The sequence below is a fragment of the Moschus berezovskii genome, chromosome 28, assembly GCF_049115385.1.
Source record: "Moschus berezovskii isolate FMDL1 chromosome 28, NW_MosBer_1.0, whole genome shotgun sequence".
In the NCBI taxonomy this organism is placed as follows: domain Eukaryota; kingdom Metazoa; phylum Chordata; class Mammalia; order Artiodactyla; family Moschidae; genus Moschus; species Moschus berezovskii.
The window spans coordinates 22,427,354-22,442,247 of NC_142487.1; the positions used below are offsets into that span (position 1 = coordinate 22,427,354).

Consider the following 14,894-nt stretch of genomic DNA (forward strand, 5'->3'; position numbering starts at 1 on the left):
TTACTCTATTTTAGAATTTACAAGAAGAGCGATTAGAGCTTCATCTATGAGATTAAACCTTCCTTAGGAGAATACTTGGACGTAACAGTAAACGCACTGTGTTATTACTATTATTATTATTAAAATTGCATGTAAGCTTTTTCTTACCTGGTGAATACATGCACATCTGTTTGCAAACACACAAACATACACAAGCATACACATGCATGTCTATGCAACCATCTATGAACACACACATGTGCTTGCAGTCTTTTCAAACTAGCATGATCTTAGAACTCTAAATGCTCAGTGGGGTGGTATTACCCTGAAGAGGGCAAACACTGGTTGTTAGCAGGGTGAAAATATCTTTTTATGTCTAAGGCACAGATGTGCGTGTAGTACCCGAGCAGTATGTGTATACATACCATATGCGGGTCTCCAGTACCTCTGTAATGGTAATGTTTCATCAGGTGGGGATTAGAAAAACAGTCTAACCTGGTACCTTAGAAGGCAGGTTGCAGAACACTGCTCTGATGATGCTGGGATGTGCTCTTCCACTTACATTTCAGGGGACGGCATGGGTTGGGTGATGGTGCTGTTGTTACCATGTACAGTGTTGCAGCTGGCCACGTCATCTTCTTCCCAGAACACACAGTGCCCTGGAGAAAGAATATGTGGGTGAAGGCTGCTTTCTCTCGCTCTTCTTACTACACATGAGGAGCTTCAGACCCTGGATGGTGATGGTGTTTTTGTTTCTACACCTGAGGATATTGCTTCCAGGTCGCATAAGGTCTGTATCACTGCTGAGAATACTTCCAGGTCACTTAAAGGTGTGTACCACTGCTGAGAACAAATCCTGAGAGGGTGTGCATTCCGTGGGCACCAAGAGGGCATGGCTATTCAAGTTTCTAAGGTGGCAGTCAACAAAGTAACAGTTGGGTAATGGGCTCAAGAACATAAATTGCTACCTACTGATTGCAGCCATGAAATTAAAAGACGCTTACTCCTTGGAAGGAAAGTTATGACCAACCTAGATAACATATTAAAAAGCAGAGACATTACTTTGCCAACCAAGGTCCGTCTAGTCAAGGCTATGGTTTTTCCTGTGGTCATGTATGGATGTGACAGTTGGACTGAGAAGAAAGCTGATCGCCGAAGAATTGATGCTTTTGAACCGTGGTGCTGGAGAAGACTCTTGAGAGTGCCTTGGACTGCAAGGAGATCCAACCAGTCCATTCTAGAGGAGATCAATCCTGGGTGTTCATTGGAAGGACTGACGCTAAAGCTGAAAGTGCAATACTTTGGCCACCTCATGCGATGAGTTGACTCACTGGAAAAGACTCTGATGCTGGGAGGGATTGGGGGCGGGAGGAGAAGGGGACGACAGAGAATGAGATGGCTGGATGGCATCACCGACTTGATGGACGTGAGTTTGAGTGAACTCTGGGAGTTGGTGGTGGACAGGGAGGCCTGGCGTGCTGTGATTCATGGGGTCACAAAGAGTCGGACACGACTGAGCGACTGAACTGAACTGAACTTTGAAGTTGAATTGCACTTTATTTCTCTCTGTAAAGGGCTTCTATAGTAAACTATCTTTAAAACATAGTTTGTTTTAATGTTTATTTCTTTGGCTGCGTCGGGTCTTGGTTGTGGCGTGTAGAGACGCTGCGGTGTACAGGCTTGTCTAGTTGTGCGTGGGCTCCAGAGTGTGTGGGCTCAGTAGTTACTCCATGGCATGAGGGATCTTAGTGCCTCTGCTGCTGCTGCTAAGTCTCTTCAGTTGTGTCCGACTCTGTGCGACCCCATAGACGGAAGCCCACCAGGCTCCCCTGTCCCTGAGATTCTCCAGGCAAGAACACTGGAGTGGGTTGCTGTTTCCTTCTCCAATGCATCAAACTGAAAAGTGAAAGTGAAGTCGCTTAGTCGTGTCTGACTGTGCGACCCCATGGGCTGCAGCCTACCAGGCTCCTCCGTCCCTGGGATTTCCCAGGCAAGAGTACTGGAGTGACGGCAGCCACCAGGCTCTGCCATCCCTGGGATTCTACAGGCAAGAACACTGGAGTGGGTTGCCATTTCCTTCTCCAATGCATGAAAGTGAAAAGTGAAAGTGAAGTCGCTCAGTCGTGTCTGACTCTGTGCGACCCCATGGACTGCAGCCTACCAGGCTCCTCTGTCCATGGGATTTTCTAGGCAAGAGTACTGGAGTGGGGTGCCATCGCCTTCTCTGCTTAGTGCCTCTACCAGGGATCAAATCGAGTCTCTTCCAATCCCATTGGAAGGCAAATTCTTAACCCCTGAACCACTAGGGAACCTACTGGAAACTACTGATATAATGAATTGGTATAAAGGTTATGATAGTAAAAATTACTATAATTTTTCATCTCTGGAAAGCCATAAACTCATCTCAGGAGAACTTTGCTACAGATGATGTAATTGTGTTTTCTTAGTCTAATGCAGAGGAGCCCACAGGTTTTCCTGAGGAATAGCTGCTTTTGGTCTCTCAGTGTCGCTGGAGAAACTGCTGATCGTGCTGGGTTTAGAGGGTCACATGTAGGCGCTGAGAGTGCACATCGGTGATCAGAACTGGAGACGGGCCAGGCGTGGCGATTTGGAGGGGTTCTGTGGTAAATTTAGGGACTTTAATGGTGGGATTCTGAGATTTATCTTGCATTAGATCCTGCTCTAACGTTTTAGGGAGAAGTAGAAGAAATGAGTCGTTAGAGTGAGAGTATTGGTAAGCATGGGAACCAGTGTATATTTTTGCAGGAGTTTATATTGACCATAAAGTACCAGTGCCAATCCCCTGAATACTTGGAAGACTTTCATAAAGATCACAAATCTCGGGCTAGTTGAGGTCGGCTCTTTTGACTGGGCCATGGAAAACCACACCGGTGTTGATGCTGCCCTATCCTCAGCTCTCCTCTTCTGTTGCTAAAATTTGTAGAATGTTTCCCAAATACCTTTTTTTTTGGACATTTTAAAATATAACAACTTTGTTGAGATGTAATCCATGTACTGTAAAATCCATCCTTTTTAAAGTGTATAGTTTCAAAGTTTTTAGTGTGTTCTGAGATCTGTGCAACAGTCTCCACTGTCTAGTTCTAGAATACTTTCATTCCCTCAAAAAGAAATGAAATTTCATTCCCTCACTCCCCATTCTCTCCTACCCCCAGGCCCTAGCAACTACTGGTCGGCCTCCTCTGTGGATTTGCCTGTTCTGTGTATTTCATATAAATGAAAACATACGATATGTGGCCTTTTGTGTCTGGCTTCTTTTGCTTAGCATAAAGTTTTCAGTGTTCATTCATGTTGTAGCATGTATCAGTACTTTGTTCCTTTTTAAAATTTAAAATATTTATTTATTTGGCTGTACTCAGTCTACAAATATCTTATATGGTCTCTTACGTGTTTCAGCCTGAAGGTGGAATTAATTTCATTGGAACATTCCATAAGCAAAAGGAGGGTCAGGGGATCAATCTTCCTCCCAACTTGGCAGAACTGGTTGTCAATGCTAATTACTCACAGTCTCCAGAGAACTTTGTGTGGAGGTACTTTTATGACTTGAAAGGTATAGTATGTTATTTTGTGAAGGCTTTTTACTTTTTGGTTAAGTATTTATGTATGATTACATAGGTATATTGGATTCAGATGTAATGTGTTTTTGTTTTATTTTTTTTACAGCAAGTCATAGTCAAAAGAACTTTGAAAAAACACATTTCTCAGCAGAGTAGGAAATGAGAGAAAAGGCCTGGAAGCAAATGAGAATGTGGGAAAAAATTCAGAGCGTGAGGGGGTGTGTTGGGGCAATGCTGTAGAAGAGCCTGAGGAGAGAGGAGGGGTCCGACCATGCAGCCGTTCAGGGTTTATGTTCACCTGTTTTAAAGTTAATGATGGGTTAGTTTGGCTCCAGGGGGTCTCTGTGCAGTGAAGATCCTGTGACGGTCTCTGCACGCAGGAGCTGCGCTGAGGCATGTGGACTCTCCAGTTGTGAGGCACAGGCTTAGTAGTGAAGGTGCTTGGGCTTAGTTGCTTCGCAGTATGTGGGATCTTAGTTCCCCCATCAGAGACTGAACCTGCATTGCAAGTTGAGTTCTTAACCGTTGGACCACCAGGGAAGTCCCAATTAAGGGGTTTTAAATAGGAGAGTGATACAGTGAGGTTTTTAACTTACCTATTTTTATCATTTATTTTATATCATCTTATTGAGGTGTAATTGGCATACAACATTATGTTAGTCCCAGGTGTACAACAGAGTGATTCAATATTTTTATATATTATGAAATGATCACCACAATAAGTCCAGTTATTAGTAACATCACCTCTGTACATATTAATAGTTGCATTTTTTTTCTTAGGAGAACTTACAAGATCTTAGTAACTCTAATGTATGCATGTGTAACTCTAATGTATGTGAAATGAAAGTCACTCAGTTGTGTCTGACTCTTTGAGACCCCGTGGACTATAGGGTCCATGGAATTCTCCAGGCCAGAATACTGGAGTGGGTAGCCTTTCCCTTCTCTGGGGGTTCTTCCCAACCCAGGGATCGAGCCCAGGTCTCCTGCACTGCAGGTGGATTCTTTACCAGCTAAGCCACAAGGGAAACCAGCCTGTGCTTTACAGTGTTATTGACTATGGTGCTTTGTTCTGCATCATGTCCCCATGACCTGTTTATTTTATAACTGGAAGTTTGTGTCTTTTGACTTTCTTCACCCATTTCAACCACCCTCATCGCCTTCCTCTGGCAGCTCCCACTCTGTTCCCCTGTACATGTGAGCTCGGGCACATAGATTATTTCCGTGTCTTGGCTATTGTACATAATGCTGCAGTGAACAGGGGTGCATCTGTCTCTTTGAGTTGGTGCTAGCTTTTGTTTTTGAAGTGATGACCAGCAGAATTGTGGAGAATGATTGAAAGCAGCCAGCTGACAAGCAGAGAGATGAGTCAGGAACTCTTGCAGTCTCTCAGGTAGGGGATGATGGTGGCCTCACTCTGTGAGACAGAATTGTTGAGAAGCAGGGAATTTAGAGTTGCCGAGCGACTTCACTTTCACTTTTCACTTTCACACATTGGAGAAGGAAATGGCAACCCACTCCAGTGTTCTTGCCTGGAGAATCCCAGGGACGGGGGACCCTGGTGGGCTTCTGTCTATGGGGTCACACAGAGTCGGACACGACTGAAGTGACGCAGCAGCAGCAGCAGCAGCAGCATGCTAAAGCTGAAACTCCAATACTTTGGCCACCTCATGCGACGAGTTGACTCACTGGAAAAGACTCTGATGCTGGGAAAGGTTGAGGGCGGGAGGAGAAGGGGACGACAGAGAATGAGATGGCTAGATGGCATCACCGACTCTGTGGACATGAGTTTGAGTGAACTCCGGGAGTTGGTGATGGACAGGGAGGCCTGGCGTGCTGTGATTCATGGGGTTGCGGAGAGTTGGACACGACTGAGCGACTGAACTGAACTGAACTGAACTGAACTGACAGGACTTCATTGACTGATTGAGGAGAGAGGTAGAGGTTAGTGCTTAGGATGAGTCTCGTGTTTTCCATGGGCTTCCCTGGTGGCTCAGATGGTAAATAATCGACCTACAGTGCAGGAGACAGGGTTAGATCCCTGGGTCAGGAAGATCCTCTGGAGAAGGGCATGGCAACCCACTCCAGTATTCTTGGCTGGAGAATCCCCATGGACAGACGTACCTAGCAGGCTACAGTCCATAGGGTTGCAGAGAGTTGGACACAACTGAATGGCTAACACTTCTCACGTTTTACAGCCAGGTCCCCTGAGTTGAACGTCTTAAAAGAGGTCACTGTATGTCAGAAATTTCAGGAGAACTTGGGAAGGTAGGGTAGCATCTGGCAGGATCAGGTCAGTATCTCGGCAGCACACAGGATGTGCTATAGCACTTTCTACCACGTCAACTTCCTGTGACTATAGCAGGGCTGTTCCCGGGACTGCATTTGGCTCTCCTTTTGTGGTACCATTTTGAAGTAGTTTTGTCTTATTTTGTTTTTTAAATTTCATCTGATTCAGGCTCAAAAGAATATTGATTTCCTGGAGGAATAATACAATTGGCACAATATTGGAAAAATAGAAATGAACTGAGCCACAATGAAAAATTTTTTAGTGAATTCCTGAATCAGGTAATTGAGAAAAATGTTTTGATGATTATCAAAATGGATGAAATATGAGCTTTAGGTTGGGTCAGTTATTTTGGACAAAACAAAAGGAAAGAGCTAGTCAAACACTCATTGACTTGATCAAAGCAAACTATTGATTGAGGCCTCATTGTGAATTTGGGAGCTTAACTTCCTGGCATGGATGGTTACATTAATAAAGAGACTGGAGGCTTGTGAGATTTCTCTTTTCGTGTGTTTTAAATGCCCAACTGGCAGTATTGTTTAATGACTAAGAGCACAGCTCTGGCATCAAATCCCGTGATTCAAACCCCAGTTCTGCCATGGCATGTCCCTAGTTTACTCAGGCAACCTAGACTTTTATTTCATCTCATACAGTTGGTGGCAATCTTGCAAGATTGTTATAAGGCACAAGTGACATAATAACTGTAAAGGATATAAAAAATTGCTTGTTCTCAGTGAGGGCTTTATAAATATTAGTTATTACGATGATTATATGAATTGTTAAATTGTTGAGTTGAGTGTTGGCTAAATGTTGGAATTCATTTTTGTTTTTCTTTCTCAAGCATCAAAAAGCCCTGACTTTGAGTACACTCAGGATTTATAACAATGGATTACGACAGCCACACTTTCATTTTAATGCAAATTAAATGGGATACATAATAAGTGGATGTGCAAAGGTAATTTCTCTGTGAACAGTTTTTTTCCCTGAACTTTCCTTTTCAGTGCAGAAGGAAGCAAACAGGAGGTATTTCTTTGTTTTGGTTCAGTTGTTGGTAATAGAATAGGACTTTGTGCAAATGGCTTTCTGGGCATGGTTTCCATAGAGGATACCATGCATGTCCTGTGAGATAACTTCCAAATTTGCTCTTAGCACGAGAAGGGTTCTAAGAACATTTCAGAACTGATAAAGAGGTTTATCACTAAAGGTGAAGGCCTGGAATACCTGCTTACGTTTTCTGAGTTTTGCATTCTCTGGTAACACAAGCATTTAATATGCTCTGCTTTGGGGACCATGAAATTGGCTGTTTGCCTCTCAGTGTAATATGAGTGGGGGTGGTGGGGAGGTGTGGAGCCCCAGTAGGGTGGCCATATATCCCCTTGGTGAAATTATTAATAGTACCCTTTTTGACTCTACAGAGAGTCCTGGTTTGGGTGATCAATTAATTATATGATTGCCATAAGAAAAGCCACACAAAGTATCATCTTACCGCAGTGATTTGACAGTAGCTCCTCTGGGCTTTCGTAGGAATCCTGGGAGGATCTACAGGTAAAAATGGGCGTCTCTAGCTTATGTCTGCCTCAGTCATGACAGATAGAATCAGACCAGACTGAAATTCACCTTTTATGTCATCCGGAGCAAAAGTTTTATGTGTTTAGAGGCAACAGCTGTAATAAACTGGGAAAGGGCATTGTCATCAATCCTGCACAGATTCCTTTCAAGGATCAGATGCTCTTTGTGAGGTGCTCTGCGCGCATGTGTGTGCGTTTATGTGCATTCAGTCTCCAGCCCTCCTAAAGGAAGACCCTTAGGATGCTGCTCTCCCAGAAGGCTGAATTTTCCCAAAGGAGTAGAAAGGAGGGTGTCGGGGTAGTAAAACACTGAAGTTTAAATCCTCTGCCTCATTAGTGAGTGAATGTCATTGATACCCTTAATTAGAGCATGGCAATTAATGTGCTTTTTGTATGATGTTCTGTAGTATTGATTTCACTAATGCATTTTGAGGGACATTTACTTCAGTAGAGTATCTTCTGATTTTTGTGGAACTCTGTCTCAGAAACAGGAGCATGAACGTGAAGGATTGCCTTTTTTTTTTTGCTGTTTACCTTCTCTGAGAAGTCCCTTTATAACCACGTGCTTTTATGGATCTGTTCTTCACTATGAATACTTATCCTTATTGAATATTTGATTTTATTTGCTTCAATTCAGCATAGTTTTTTCCCCCCTCCTTAGGGGTGGGCATTATCAATGCTCAGAGTTCCACAGAGTTTAACGTTCACCTTGGAGATGTGATATTTTTCCCCACTGGAACCCAGCGTTACATTAAGAGCACGTGCGATGAGGATTTGCTTCTCATTCTTGCCTTCAGCACTGGAGACCCGGTGAGAATAAGTCAGTGTCGGAGATGGTGAGTGCTGGTGATGTACAGAGCCCCTGCTAAGCAGTGTGTCTGGGTCATCGAGGGACTCGGCTCATGGATACTGAGTTGATGACTGATTTAATGAACCGGCTGAACCAGTGTGTGTATGAAGAGGAGAAGCGGAGGTCAAATAATCTTCTCATCTGGTTATAAAAGGATCCAGTACATCACATTTCTCTCTCAATTCCGCGAATTCTCAACCATCTGAGAAAAAAGACGAAAGAGTAGTGTGTGTGCTCTGTTGCTTCAGTCGTGTCCGACTCTTTGCAACCCCATGGACCGTAGCCCGCCAGGCTCCTCTGTCCATGGAATTTTCCAGGCAAGAATACTGGAGTGGGTTGCCATGCCCTTCTCCAGGAGATCTTCCCAACCCAGGGATTGAACCTGTGTCTCTTAAGTCTCTTGCATTGGCAGGTGGGTTCTTTACCACTAGTGCCACCTGGGAAGCCCAAAGAGCAGCATACAGAGACTTAGAAACTCATTTCTATTACTAATCATGAAGCTATTTGGGAATACCATTAGTATCTGTGGGCAGGTGGGTTTCCTAACATCTGTTGGGTTGGCCAGGATTGGGTTGGCTTACTGGTGCTGAGGTGAGCTCTTACACACTTTATGGCATAGAGAAACACAGCATGAGTTTTGAAGCTTTGCCAGCTCCCAGACAGAGAGGGAGGAGGTGAAGTAAGTGTGGCCAATTTCTTCTTCTGGAACTTATGGTAGAGAGATAAGGAAGAACGAGAGAGAGAGGAAGAGGGAGGAAGGAAAAGAAAGTCTCTTGTACATGAAAAGAAACTTTAGGAGACACGAAGTAGCATGAAGTATGACTCAGCAGTGCTTCCGAGAAGGAGTAGTATTCCCTCCCATCATTGTTTTAAGCAAATCTGATATATCATGATTTGTATTGTAAAACACATATTAAGATAAATTATTTATTATATTAAATAGTTGTTTGCTTTTAAAAATTCATCCTAGTGTTCCTTAATTAGATGGAATAATGTGTTTGAAGAACAAGAATAAATAGTAGAACTTAGATTTTAGAAAAAGGTCTTAGGACTAGATTCCCTGCCGAGACAGGGTGAGAATTATGAGTCTGGGGCCCCCTGGGGTAGGTCCAGAAGCAGACAGGCCGTGGTTCTCTTGGCCATGGTTCTTCCCACGTGGAGACCCAACAAGATCTCCAGCGGGGAGCACAGTGTGCATTCAGCAGTTTCATCAGCAAGACCTATACCAAGAGGCGAGCCTGTCCTGCTGGGTGATGCTCATTTTCCGTGATGACACTTCCCCTCTTAAGGGAGACTGGAGAACTCCAGAGTCTGCTCCTCTGAGTCTCCAAACCTTTCTGGGGGTACCTGCGGTGAGGTTTGTGGAGAGCTCCTTGAGGAAGATATGCACTGGAAAACTATTAACAGCTGTAGGCTTTCTCGGGGCAAGGTGGGGGATAGGATTCTGGTGTTCCATACTTTTGGAGTCAGTTATATAATAAACAGGTCATGGGGACGTGCTGTGGAACGAGGTGTACAGTGGCTTTCCTGGCGGCTCAGCTGGTGGTCTCACTGCTACTCCACCCCCTGGTCTTTATTCTCCACAGTTATTATAAGAACCAATCACGGAGCAAAATCAAACCCAATATAAATAGGAAGAGAAGGGAAAAACATCAAGAGAGGAGGGAGGATGAGAGACAGTGTGAGCGAGGGAGACACACACCCAGAAGGAGACAGAGAACGAGAGACGGGAGCACAGAGGAGACATACGTGCCCAGGAACACACACACAGAGACGCAGAGACAGACGGAGGGCCACCGGGGGAGGGGCTCAGACAGAGAGACAGACGGACAGAAGGAAGCACACGAGCACAGACCCAGAGGGGGAGACACACGGACACATCCATACCCACAAGCGCCACCGGGAGAGGGGCTCAGACAGAGAGACCACGCAGAGACAGACGGACAGAAAGATGCACACGAACACAGACCCAGAGAGGGAGACACACGGACACATCTGTACCCACACGCGAACAGACCCATACACACAGGAGAGGGGAGGGCAGACAGGCCTTGAGAGAGACACAGGCGGAGAGATTCCTAGAGAAAGAGCAACAGTGAGCGACAGAGAGACCCACACATGAGCAGAAAGAGAGGCTGGCTGAGGAAGGAGGGGTGTCAGAGGGGGGGCGCGGAGGGACGGACAGGAAGGTAGTGATGGAGGGAGGGTGGCCAGAGTCAGACCAGCTGGACCGCCCAGCCACAGAGGCCGAGACGGACGACTGTCTGGCTGAGGAGGAGGACGGCCGCTTACCTGGCCGCCAGGTGAGCCTCCATCATGTGCCTCTGGGCATGGAGCTCAGAGAGGCCCTTTGGGCACTAATCCCTGCTTCAAGGTGGACAGAAGGTCTTGCTCCCTGTTTAAAGAGAACTAGCTCCCAGTGGGATGCAGATTCCTTCTAAAGAGATGCCTCAGCATCTCTAGCCATCAGTCACTTTCCTTATTCCTGGAGTCGAAAATGTGAGCTCCCCCTGGCAAGAGAAGACAAGCACAAGGGGACCATTCGCAGGATTTCACAGCTCCTAGTGCTACATAGCCATGCAGCTACCATCGTGAAAATGCCCTGATGGCTGTAGGATCTCTGTGGCCATACTTTGGCGCTGACACCTCTTCTTCTGGTTTCCACTATCAGTTGCAAACCCTTGATGTGGACGATTATCTCCAGGCCACCGCAGACCACATCCTGGCACAGCTTTTCTTCAAGAAGCAAAGTGAGTTTAAGAAGATCCCCCAATTCAAGGAAGACCAGGCAGTCAACCTGCCTTAGATTTACTGACGCATTCATATCTATTTTTCTCTCTTCATATGTTGTTTTTAAAGAAGGTCCACTTGGCTCATGAACTTGGAGCTCCTTACAGAGTGACACTGGTCAAGCAGGTGTGAAGCAGCCCCACGGGCTCATTTAGATAAGGTCATAAGCACCTCAGGCTAAGCGAACATTTCCGTGAACCCTGTGCAGCTTATCTACAGAGGGGCTCTGCTCAATTAAGTTACTATTTTTTTATGGATTTTAGTATGCATGTATATATCTGTTTATTTTCCTTTTGTTGCATCAAATTTATTACCCCAAATGAAAATCCGTTCTTTTTTTTGCACATCAGTGAAACTTAGTGCCATGCTTGTATTTTTGCTATTAATCACTGTGGAAGGAGCTATGGAGATCAGCCTACTTATGTATGTACATACGGACGCAGCTAGAAGAACCCAGGTACATCTAATCTTGTCTGGAGAGTTTAGTGTAGAATCTTAGGTTAGCCACTCTAAATGCTTTTGTTGACTTGAAGATACTTTTTATAAGGCTGAAAATTTCAAGGACTCACACGAGTAGTTTACTGATTGTATGTTAGCTGACAAAATACTTAAGGCAAACTAATGATAAATTCAGTATTTTCATTGAATGTATTTGAATTTTATTAATCACATCACAGACTATTGACCTTTGAGGAACAGTCATCCCTATACTTGAGAAGCAAGTGTTTCTTTAGTCTATCAGCTGGGAGTATATGTGGATTTGAAGACTACTTTTCATCACTTGGAAACTGGTAGGAGCTGGTGGTCTCTAATTTGGGGGTCACTGTCTTAAGTAGAAAAGAATTTATTCAAATCTAATCAGTGCTTGATTTTTCCTTGTTGTTTTGCCGCTAAGTTGTTCTAACTCTTTGTGACCCCAGGTTCCTCTGTCCAGTTTTCCTGGCAAAACTACTGGAGTGGTTTGCCATTTCCTCCTCTAGGGGATCTTCCCAACCCAGGGATTGAACCTGTGCTTCCTGCATTGGCAGGCAGGTTCCTTACTGCTGAGCCACCAGGGACGCCCTGAGTTTTCTTTACAGTTTATCTTAATAGGTATTTGGTACCTCTGCATTTTGCTTGGGCACCACGACCAGTTCTGGGCTATTCTATACACAACTCTGGTCAGTACAGATGCTTGTTAGTGCTCTCAGCCAGCACCCTCTTTCAGTTATGTTTCCCTGACACATAATGAAATTTTCCGATATTTTAAGGGTGCTTGTTCTTGGCCGAAGAAGGAATCTGTTTTTATGTTCCTTTCTCTCTCTGTCTCTCTTTCTCTGTGTGTGTTTCTCTCTCCAGATAACTAGCTCTGTTGACTGTATAGAAGACAGAGAATCAGGAATGACGCCCTTTGATGGGGGAGTAGCCATCTACATATTGTACATGATCAGGTTATGAAAGGCCTGTCATCCCTTGCTACCACATGTGTATTTATCTTATTGCCATTTTCCAGGGGAGCCAGCTGAGATCAGAGCTTGGTAGCACAGGGGATTTTGTGGTGGTAGTCTTGCTTTGAAGAGACTTTGTAGGGAATGCATCACCATCCAGGAGGAGGAGCATGGTTGAGAAGATGCAGGGAAGAGCATAGGACAGTAGGTGTGTGGAAGGTGGATGTCCAGAGAGGAGGGGAATAGTCATAAAATGAAACAGATCTGTGTAGACAGATCTTATCTGCAAATCTTGTTTTCCTTTGGGACTTTTTAAAAAATATACTATAAACCAGGTGATAATCCCTTTTCTTGTATCAGGAAGTGTATCTGATTACTGTGTGGTCATTTAATAAAGATTTTGTGTATCTGCATGTTGTCATTTAATTTTTTCTTTTTTAAATTTTTAATTGAAGGATAATTACAATATTGTGTTGGTTTCTGCCATATATCAACATGGATCAGTCATAGGTATACATATATTCCCTTCCTCTTGAGCCCCCCTCCCACCTCCGACCCCATCCCACACCACTAGGTTGTCACAGAGCACCGGTTTGAGTTCTATGAGTCATACAGTAAATTGCCACTGTTTTGTCATTTAATTTTAAATGAAACATGTTCTTGCAGTTTTTTTAATTTGGCGCATTACTGGATTCCTTCTATGCATCCTTGAAATATGATATCATCTAAAGAAAATATATTATGGTGTTGGAACTTTCTGGGTTTCCTGACTTAGATTTCCAGCCTATTGTGTATTTAAAAAAGAAAACTACTAAAAATAAAAATGAATGATCGAACTAAGGCATATTAATTGGATGTTGTTGGTATATTATTTTAAGGGGGGATTTTTTTCTTTTTGGCCACACTGCTCAGCTTCTGGGATCTTATTTCCATGGCCAGGAACTGGACCCGGGGTCATGGCAGTGAAAGTGCCAAGTCCTAACCACTGGACCACCAGGGAATTCCTTGGGGAGGATATATTCTTAGTTTTCACTTGGTTCTAATTTCAGTCCTTTTTCCCTGTTTGGAAAGCTGATGTCTAGTTTTAATACCATTTTATTCCTTAGGGTAATTTCATCCATTACTACTCAAGTGGTTTTAGGCTTTTTGATATACCTATTTTATTTATTATCAAATCAATAGATTGAAGAGTGAATTGCTCAATCAGACTGATTATTTGGCATCATTCAGGCAAAACCCAGACATTTGACTGAAAACCTCCTTTAAAACTGAACCTACCTTACTCACTTTATACACCCAGTCTATAATACAACTACATTTGATTCATTTGAAATGGTTTGAATTGTAGATAAAAAGTTCTTAAATCTTTAGAACTTTTTAACAGCAGCTTTGAATAACTGAATGGAGCGAATTAATTTGCCTAGAGGAGCTACAAGGTCAGGTAAATACCACTGTGTGTTCCTTACTGCTTATAAATAGTGAAGGTGGTTATAAAAAATTTCTTTGTTCATAGTCTTATCCTTTCCTATTGAAGAGTAATCAGGCTGCTTTTTACCGCCCAACCAATTTAGAAAAAGGAAAATAGTTACTTTTACTATATAACTTGATTCTTAATGACCGTAATTTACCAACGGTTGTGAGTGATTTTCAGTTATATGGCATTATTACTGTAAAAAAAAAACTAAGAAAAGAGAGGGGAAAAAAAGCCACAGTGATTTTGTGCTATAATTAGAAGTGAGAAGTGGTTTCCTTCCACGCGCTACACTCACCATAACTTCATGAAACTCGTATGTTCACTTTGGAGCACTGTTCCTTTATACAGAACAATAGGACACTGGCAAGTCCAGAGAAGAATAGTGATGCTAAAGAGATGAAACCCTGAGTTTTCTCAGTGCAGTTGAGTTGGAACTGTTGGGGAAAAAGAAGTTAAGGGATGACATAGAAACAGTGAAGTTGTGCAGCTGGTAGAGGCCACGTATCGTGTGATCTCAGTGCTTTAATTTGCAGAGAGACAACGTGATACCTGACAAGGGTAGGGTACCCAGATTGTAAGATATTTGAGACAAAGTCCGGATCGTTTGAGGTGCTTCCCACCTCCCCTGGGGAGTTTTTTTTTTTTTTAAGGTTCAGCTAGTAAATATTTTATTTATTTATTTTTATTTATTTTATGCTTGGTTGCACGGGGTCTTTGTTGCTGCGTGTGGGCTTTCTCTAGCTGCAGGGAGCAGGGGCTTCTGTCTAGTTGCAGTGCTCAGGCTTATCGGCAGTGGTTTCTCCTGTTGTGAAGTGCAGGCTGCAGTCGTTACAGCTCACGGGGTTAGTTGCTCTGTGGTATCCTTGTAGAGTTTTTTGGTTACTGTTTTCAAGTATATAAAAACTTCTTCCACCTGAAGCAGAACTCTGCACTAGGAAATGGACCGT

The 14,894-nt window shown here is 43.7% G+C and overlaps 1 pseudogene across 1 annotated transcript in view; it reads left to right on the forward strand.

The window, feature by feature from the left end:
* Positions 1-11,359, forward strand: part of LOC129549864 (uncharacterized) — a 70,241-nt pseudogene extending 58,882 nt beyond the window's left edge. The window contains exons 5-10 of the transcript XR_016036669.1: positions 549-769; positions 3,394-3,547; positions 6,010-6,119; positions 6,680-6,793; positions 8,049-8,216; positions 10,928-11,359. The product of XR_016036669.1 is annotated as an uncharacterized LOC129549864 (transcript). The remainder of the gene's footprint in view (positions 1-548; positions 770-3,393; positions 3,548-6,009; positions 6,120-6,679; positions 6,794-8,048; positions 8,217-10,927) is intronic.
* The last annotated feature ends 3,535 nt before the right edge of the window (positions 11,360-14,894 follow it).